The sequence below is a fragment of the Micropterus dolomieu genome, linkage group LG21, assembly GCF_021292245.1.
Source record: "Micropterus dolomieu isolate WLL.071019.BEF.003 ecotype Adirondacks linkage group LG21, ASM2129224v1, whole genome shotgun sequence".
NCBI classification, from domain to species: Eukaryota; Metazoa; Chordata; class Actinopteri; order Centrarchiformes; family Centrarchidae; genus Micropterus; species Micropterus dolomieu.
The window spans coordinates 33568824-33576806 of record NC_060170.1 but is presented as its reverse complement, the minus strand read 5'-3'; the positions used below and the strand labels follow the sequence as shown (position 1 = coordinate 33576806).

Sequence of the window (7983 nt, the reverse complement as noted above, 5' to 3'; positions counted from 1 at the left end):
AAAGAACATCTTTTTCTTCTGTTCTCTACTTGTTATAGTTACACAGTATTAGGGGTGTGGGCTGTATTAAAAGTATCCACTGTTCTCCCATGCTCTAACACACAGTAAAGATGAAATGTGTGCTGTTCTCACATTCTTCCTCTGTATGTACACATAAACAACAAGGCAGGGAAATATAAAAGGAATTTATTTTATTGTTTGGGTACATTATTGTTCAGTGTACATGCTCACATCTGAAACAAACTTTACGTGCTTGTTAACTCTCCCACCCCGCAGACATCTACACACCAATACCGATTTATATTCATAGCGGCAAGTGCTATGTAGCTCCACATAGGGGACACAGGAAGTGACATATAACACCTTCATGCGGCGTCGGAACCGCGTAGGAAATTCACAGCCGCACCGGCAGAGCTCCAGAATATGCAACTCGGCCGGCTCACGCGCGGACGCGCTACAAGTGCGAGGGCCCGCCCAACGCTGCTTGCAGCTTTAATTTACATATATGTTCACATGGTACATATTCATTTTCATTTTTGTTCTTACATAGAAATCCTTTTACCAAAACATACACTCCACACATACAGTATATTTTGTTTGGTACTATCCAGGTCCACTTTGATACTGATAATCTAAACCTAGACAGCTGACACAACTTACATGCTTGGACAAATTATTAAAAATTCAGCTAACACAGGAACAAAGGAGGATGACAATGGAAACGTGAGAAACATAATGTTGTCAGACAGAATAACAATCCCAGCCTGCCGATGGACGTAGTCTACTATTGATGGCCACGACTGTCCACAACAATTCTGTTGAAGCGGTTTCAGCCATTCCAGCCCTTCTGTGGCTGGATCCACTGGACCAGTTCCTGTCACCCAACTGTAAAACTGTTCATGTGCAACTCAGAAAAACAAAACATAACAGAAGGAAAATATTAGAAAAATCAACAGAACAAACAACTTATTCTTCCATCGTCTTTCCTTGTCCCAGGCATCTCGATCTCTCTTATTCTCTTTTCTACACACGTCGAGCTTCCTCTGAGCATTTTCTCTTTGCTCTCTTTCTGATTTAATTATTTTCTCTGAAGTTTCCAGTTTTCTTCTCCATTCCTGTCGCTGAGTTTCTACTTGTAATTTCCATCTCCTTTCTTCTTCCTCCCGTTCTTTCTTTCTCTCCTGACGCTCCTTGTTGATGCATTCATCTTTGTCCTTTAGCTGTTTTGATCTCAGTTTTCTCTCCTGTACAATTTCTTCACGCTGTTCGTCGACTTTCCTTTTCAAAGTTTTCAAATCTTCCTCATGTTTTCTCCTGATGTCTTCATCCTCTCTCTTCATCTCTTCTTCCTTCTCTTTCAAAATCCTCTTCACCTGCATTTGTATGAATTCCTCTGTGTTGTAACAGCCGCCATTTTGCTTCCCCATGGCTTCGATCTTGAGCATCAGCTCACTGACTTGTGAGCGATTTGTGTGATTAGCTTTGTTATTGAACACCTGGTATCTCCCTCCACAGTCAGCTATGAGATTTTTAACAAAGCCATCACAGTCTTCAATATCAAATGACTGACTGTCCAGTTCATCTCCTCTGGCGAGGATAACGATGATGAAATCTCCAGACTTCTTGCCAAAATATTTCTTGATCAGTTCCACAGAGTCTTTTTCCTCTTGTTTAAAGTCCCCAATCTGCAGAACCAGCAGGAACACATGAGGTCCAGGAGACAACATGCTGAAGCATTTGTAGAGCTCCTGTTGAATTTCATCATCAGACAAAGTTTTATCAAACAATGCGGGGGTGTCGACCACAGCGACAGGCCGTCCATCAATCTCTCCTGTTGCTTTCTCACAGGACTTGGGGACAGTCTTCTGGAGGGATTTAAAATGTTCTTTGCCTAAAATGGTGTTTCCTGTTGCACTCTTCCCACTGCCAGTCTTCCCAACCAGCACCATCCTGAGAGGCTCTCTGCTGTGATCATCTATTCCTTTCTCACTTTTCTTTTTAACATCCTGCAGTTCAGCTTTAAGTCTTGTGTTAATGTTCTCCTGCTCTTCAGCCTTCTCCATCTGAGCCCTGGTGAACATGTCCTTTGTGAAACATCTGGATCCTTCAACTCTCATCTTTTCCACCATGTACAACAGCTCTGGGATCTGCTGCTTGTCCTTGATGTTGAGAACAACATATCTTCCTCCACAGCTCTGACGGAGCTCCTGGATGTCCTTGTTTTCCTTCAGAAAGTTAACAACAGCTGGAGCTGCAGGATCTGACTCCACAGTGAACAGAATCATGGTGAAGTCATCGACTCGAGAGCTGAATGTGTTCTGGATGGTCTCTAACTCTCCCTTGTCTTCATCAGTGAGGGGACCCACAGGTAGGACCAGGATGAAGGCATGGACGCCCTCAGGATCACAGAGGGAGATACACCTGAGTGATTCCTTCATCACTGCCTCCTGAGGTTTTCCATACAAGGCAGGCAGCTCCACCAGGGAAACCCAACGTCCACACACCTCTCCCTGATGTTTAACACACTCTGATTTGCCAGCAGATTAACCAATCTTTCTTTGTCCCAGAATTGCCTTGGTCGATGAAGATTTCAATGCTCCTTTTCTCCCACACAACACCAGATTCAGATCTGCCTCTTCAAGTCCGATGTCGTCCCCTGTTGTCACTGGCTATATTTTCCAATTTCTGCATCGTCTGGCGATGGTTTAGAATATTTTTGTCTTTTGTTTGCAGTCTTGGATGAGTTTTTTAATTCTCTTCCACCTCATTATGAGTCACTATGACCATTGAGTGTTTAAAAGCATCTTGACCAAACAAACTCAGGATGAACTTCAGTGTTTGTCTGTCCTCCTCAGTGAAATCAGAAGGCTTCACTAACAGCAGCAGAACATTTGGTCCAGGAGGACAAAGAGTCTCACAGCTTCTCATTGCTTGTTTCACTGCTTCCACAGACAGACTGAACATGTCTGGAGTTTTCACTACTGTGAACAGTTTTCCTTTCCACTCTCCACAGGCAGCCTGACAATATTTGTTTGCAAATAAATATGGAACATAAAACTCTTTTTTCCCAGTGTTGTTTTTTGGTCATCACCTTTTCCCAGCAACACTATCCTGAGTTTGTGTGCTATAACAAATAAGATTCGGAAATTACCTTCTAAACTTGTAATGACAATATTTTCATCACACTCTATTCATTTACCATGTTTCATTACATATTCTTTTAGAAGGATTAATGGTGATTGGAGATATGTTTGCCTTCCATGGTTAAATATGACTTTTCACACTACAATTTGTTTTCTTACTTTTTTAACTTCACTAAGTTGGCTACAGTTTGCTCGGGATAGATTTTGATGACTCATATCTGTTCAAAGGTGGGAACCAACATTAGATTTAGTGACTGTTTACAATTTCTTGTGAGCCTCTACTCGCACTTTTCCACTGTTATCAACTTTGAATATCGGATTGCACTGTTAAGAATAGAAACAATTAACCACTACTACTACAAGAACTACTGCAACTACTACAATTAACTTCACAAAGTTCTATAAAATATCTTTAGAAAATACTCTCTCCTGTCTCTAACAGGTACCAGCTTTATCCTCCTACTACTACTACTTTGAAACATCCCTGACAAAATGGCAACTGGTTGGATCAGCCTGGACCCTCACCAGTTTGCTTTTAGAAGATACTGATCAGCAAACTCAGCACTCTGGGTTTAAATACAACACTCTGCGACTGGATATTAGATTTCCTCACAAACGGACCCCAGTCAATTTGAATTGGCAGACATACCTCCTCCACTCAAGTGCTCAACACTGGAGCACCCCAGGGCTGTGTGCTCAGCCCCATCCTGTTCATGCTGTACACCCACGACTGCATCAACATGAAGAGAACTCCGTTGTGAAGTTGCGACACCACCATCATCAGCTGGATTTCAAACAACAGTGAGACTTCATATCCAAAGGTAGTGCACACAGAGCGACCTAGTGCTCAACGTCAGCAAAACTAAGGAACTGATCGTTGGTTTAAAAAAAATAGGGCATAAAGACACACACTCCTGTCTACATCAGTGGTGCTGAAGTGGAGCAGGTGAACAGTTTCAGGATCCTGGGAATCAGCATCACAGAGAACCTTATTTGGTCATCCCACATCTCCACACTGGTGAAGAAAGCTCAGAAATGCTTATATTTCTTGAGGAAGCTTAGAAAGGCCAAATTCCCACACTAAATTCTTGTCAGCTTTTACAGAGGAGCTATAGAAAGCATCCTGACTGGAAACATCACTAACATGGGATGTGCACGGCCCAGAACCAGAGGGCTCTGCAGCAGGGGATTAAAACTGCTCAGAAGATCATCGGTGCCCATCTCCCGAGCATCAGTGATATCGATAAGGTGAGGTGCCTATGAGAACTGACACTAAAGGACATTACCCACCCAGCCACAGCCTGTTTACCCTGCTGCCTTCTGGGAAGAGATATAGAAGTTTCTGCTCCCACACCACCAGACTGCAGAGCAACTTTTCCCCCAAAGCTATTAAACTTTTAAGCTCAAATTCATCCTTAGCACTGCTCCATTTAGTATAGTTTATTTCTGTTTACCATTTTTATAATTGCTTTTATATGTATATTGTCTGCTACTTAGCAAAATCAATTTCAATGCATTACCTGTTATATTGTGACAAAATCTACCTACCTACCTACCTAATGACCTTAATTTTACCTTCCTTGGATAACTAAGTAGGTTAATAAGTAAGCTTACTTAATATAACCCATTTCACAGAAGTGAAAGTACTTTAGAAGTGTAAAATAATAAAGCAACATCAACATAAACACAGTAATAAATAATAATTAATTAAAATATCAGTAAGCAACCGAAGACAGTAAAGAGATCAAGCAACACAATGTAAGCATCAAATTACAAAATCAAATCGATAAAACATAGCCAGTAAGGGATCTTAAAACACACAAATTTACACAATTCATATAGCACATGGCAAGATAAAGGCCAGATTAAGTCAGATTATGAGTCTTTGACTTTTTTAAAGGCATCAGAGACTGCAGAACGTAAGTCTTAGGGAAGAGCAAGCAGTGTCTGATCCACCACATCAAATGCAAGATGACCTATTGTTTTTAGCCTATAATGATATGCGGCTGGAGGTAAGAAATGTACTCAGGTGCCTGACCGTGCAGGGCTCTATCAGTGAAAATGAGCACTTTAAACTGAATCCTGAGCCTGACTCGGAGCCGCTGTAACGATGACAGGATGGCTGTAATGTGACTTGTCTTGCTAGACCTGGTTAACAGCCTTGCAGCAGCATTCTGGACCATTTGTAGACAGTCCAGGTACGACTTGCTGACGCAGGTGAAGAGAGAGTTACAGTAGTCTATCTGGGAATAAATGAATGCATGACCTGGATGGACTTTAAAGTAGTTTTATGTTTCTAATTTTGCAGTTGAATTATGAATTGCTAATTGGTGTAATATAGAAACAATATGAATGTAATTGGTTGGATTTAATTTGATAGTGGTTAGTCAACAAATGTCATTAAGGGCATTGTCTGCAGCCTTGGTAACAGATTGAAACAGACTATGTCCCATTGCAGCTTACCCAGGTCTTCACTAAATTGTTTCTTCATAGTATCTTGACACAAACAGATCAACTTTGATTTAGCACATTTACATACACTGGCATGAAGAGGCAGTTTCAGTCCTGGATGTCAACTCTGCAATAAATATATAAAAAATGTCAAATGCACCAACAACAAACAAATAACATGGTATAATGATTGGTGATAATATACTCCCAACAAATGTCAGAATGTTTCCTGAATTTACCAGAAGCTTGTTCACCAGCCAAGACACTTTCCTTTTGCAGATTTGGAGGAGCGGCGAGTTGAGCAGTTGTTGCATTTTTAAACAGATGACATGCTGTCCATAGTTTTTATCCACAATTTGACCCAAACATGCTAACAAATTTGGAAGTTCAAGGTTCTCCTGCTTCAAGGATCTGTATCTACACATTCTGATCATGTCTTTTAAATGTAGATGTTGCATATAGTTTGGAATGAAACCTGGACTCTTCTCTCTGGGTGTTGATATCAGAACCAGTGAATGATCAAATGATCGATCACTGAAGAGTTTCAGGACTCTGCAGAGTCTCAGTTTCTGTTCCTCAGTAAAGTCTTCAGGCTGTAGAACCAGCAGGAACACATGAGCTCCAGGATCAGAGAGACTCACACAGGTTATTACATGTTCTGTCAGTTTATCTTTAGAAATGTGGGGATGCAGCAGATCTGGGGTGTTGATAAGAACTATTTTGTTCTCCTTCAACTGTCCAGTGAGTCTCAAATGGAGTTCTGGTTCTTCCTCAGTGCTGAACCCAGCCAAACCCAGGATGAAGTTCCCCACTGAACTCCTCTGAGACCAGCTGTTCCCCAGCAGAACAACCCTCAGCTCAGACACTGAAAGGAAAACACTAAATTAGGGAGCCAGCTCTCTTCACAGAGGCCAAGAGAAAATATACACTTAAAGGTATACTAGTTTGTTACAACACCTAAATGTGCCCTTTTAGCTCATTGTTGATGTTTTTAACAGAGATTGCATACTTAGTAAAACTAAACAGATTAACTTCAATCGGCTGATGCCCCATGTGACAAATTCAACTGTGATTTATTGAGATTCAAACGAAAGAAAACAAACTGGTCAGATCCACTCAATGTGATTTATCAAACACCTTCGACAGTTTTTTTTTTTTTTTTCATGGCTTACTTAACACATCCTGCACCTTTCACATTGATTGCTCTCATACATTATATTATGTTGGATTACAAATTAGATGAAATGCCAAAATGATTGTTGTTAAATTCAAAGTGTCTCACTGTTGGGGGACAGGAAGCTGAAGCAGTTTCTGCGTTTTCCAGGTTTCACATCATCTCTTTCTGCAAAAACAATTAAACAATACCATACAATGAGAACACCTTTATTTGTCATCAAGGTAAACAGTGTATTTTACTGTGGTATGTTGTTGTTTAGAAACCTGCTCACACTGCTCAAAAAAAGAAAAATCTCCCTTGAACCTCTTCATGAAAACGAATGATTGGTAGGTCTATGCTGCCCTCTACTGGACTAAAGGGAAGTACATCACTTTATTTTCTGTGTGCTGATTTGATTTCAATGTGGCATGCGAAACTCGCGTAACAATGAAAAACTATGCAAGCGTATCCCATTCACCAAAGAATCTATTAAGTATAAGAAAAGATGTTCTAATTCATAATTATGTCATCTATTCTCATAATTACTAAGGTGTCTAATTTTATTTTCTTTGATGAATGCAGTGCACTTTTATTAAAAACATTTAATTAAGTAGTAAAGACAAAAAGCCAAGTAAGATATCTGTGAAGGTTCTCAGTCTTTCAGCTCATAGTTATTTATATTACATTTACATTTATTCATTTAGCTGACACGTTTATCTAAAGCAACTTACAAATGCTAATCACATCAGAGGTCGCACACCCCTGGAGCAACTAGGCGTTGCTCAAGGTCACATTGAACTGGAAATGAAACATGTAAAAAGTATTGGTATCGGTATCAGCAATACCAGCCTGGGTATTGCTTGGTATTGGATCGTATAGGAATTAAGTGGTATCGCACATCACTAACGTCCAGGACTCAGCGCTATGAAACAACTCATCTTTACAGTCTGTGTAACGTCACAGGAAAAGTTTTGTATTTGCAGTTTTCTGCTTCCAAATGGCCAAAAATAATGGTTATTATAATGAAGGATCTTATTAAATGGGAGCTACATGTTCTAAGGGGCTTAGGTCCTAAGCTCTGGAGTGACTTAAGTCCATCGTTGCGATCAATGTCCTCTTATTCAGCTTTTAAAAAGCATTTGAAGAGTTTACTACTGCTAGCTTGATGCCTTTATGTAGTTTTTTTCTAAGTATTGTTGGTTTGTATTGAATTGCTTTCTATCGCTTGTTGTT

At 40.3% G+C, this 7983-nt stretch overlaps 1 pseudogene; it reads right to left on the bottom strand.

Moving 5' to 3' along the window:
* LOC123960345 overlaps positions 1–5908 on the bottom strand; it is a 6667-nt pseudogene extending 759 nt beyond the window's left edge.
* Positions 5909–7983: the final 2075 nt, after the last annotated feature.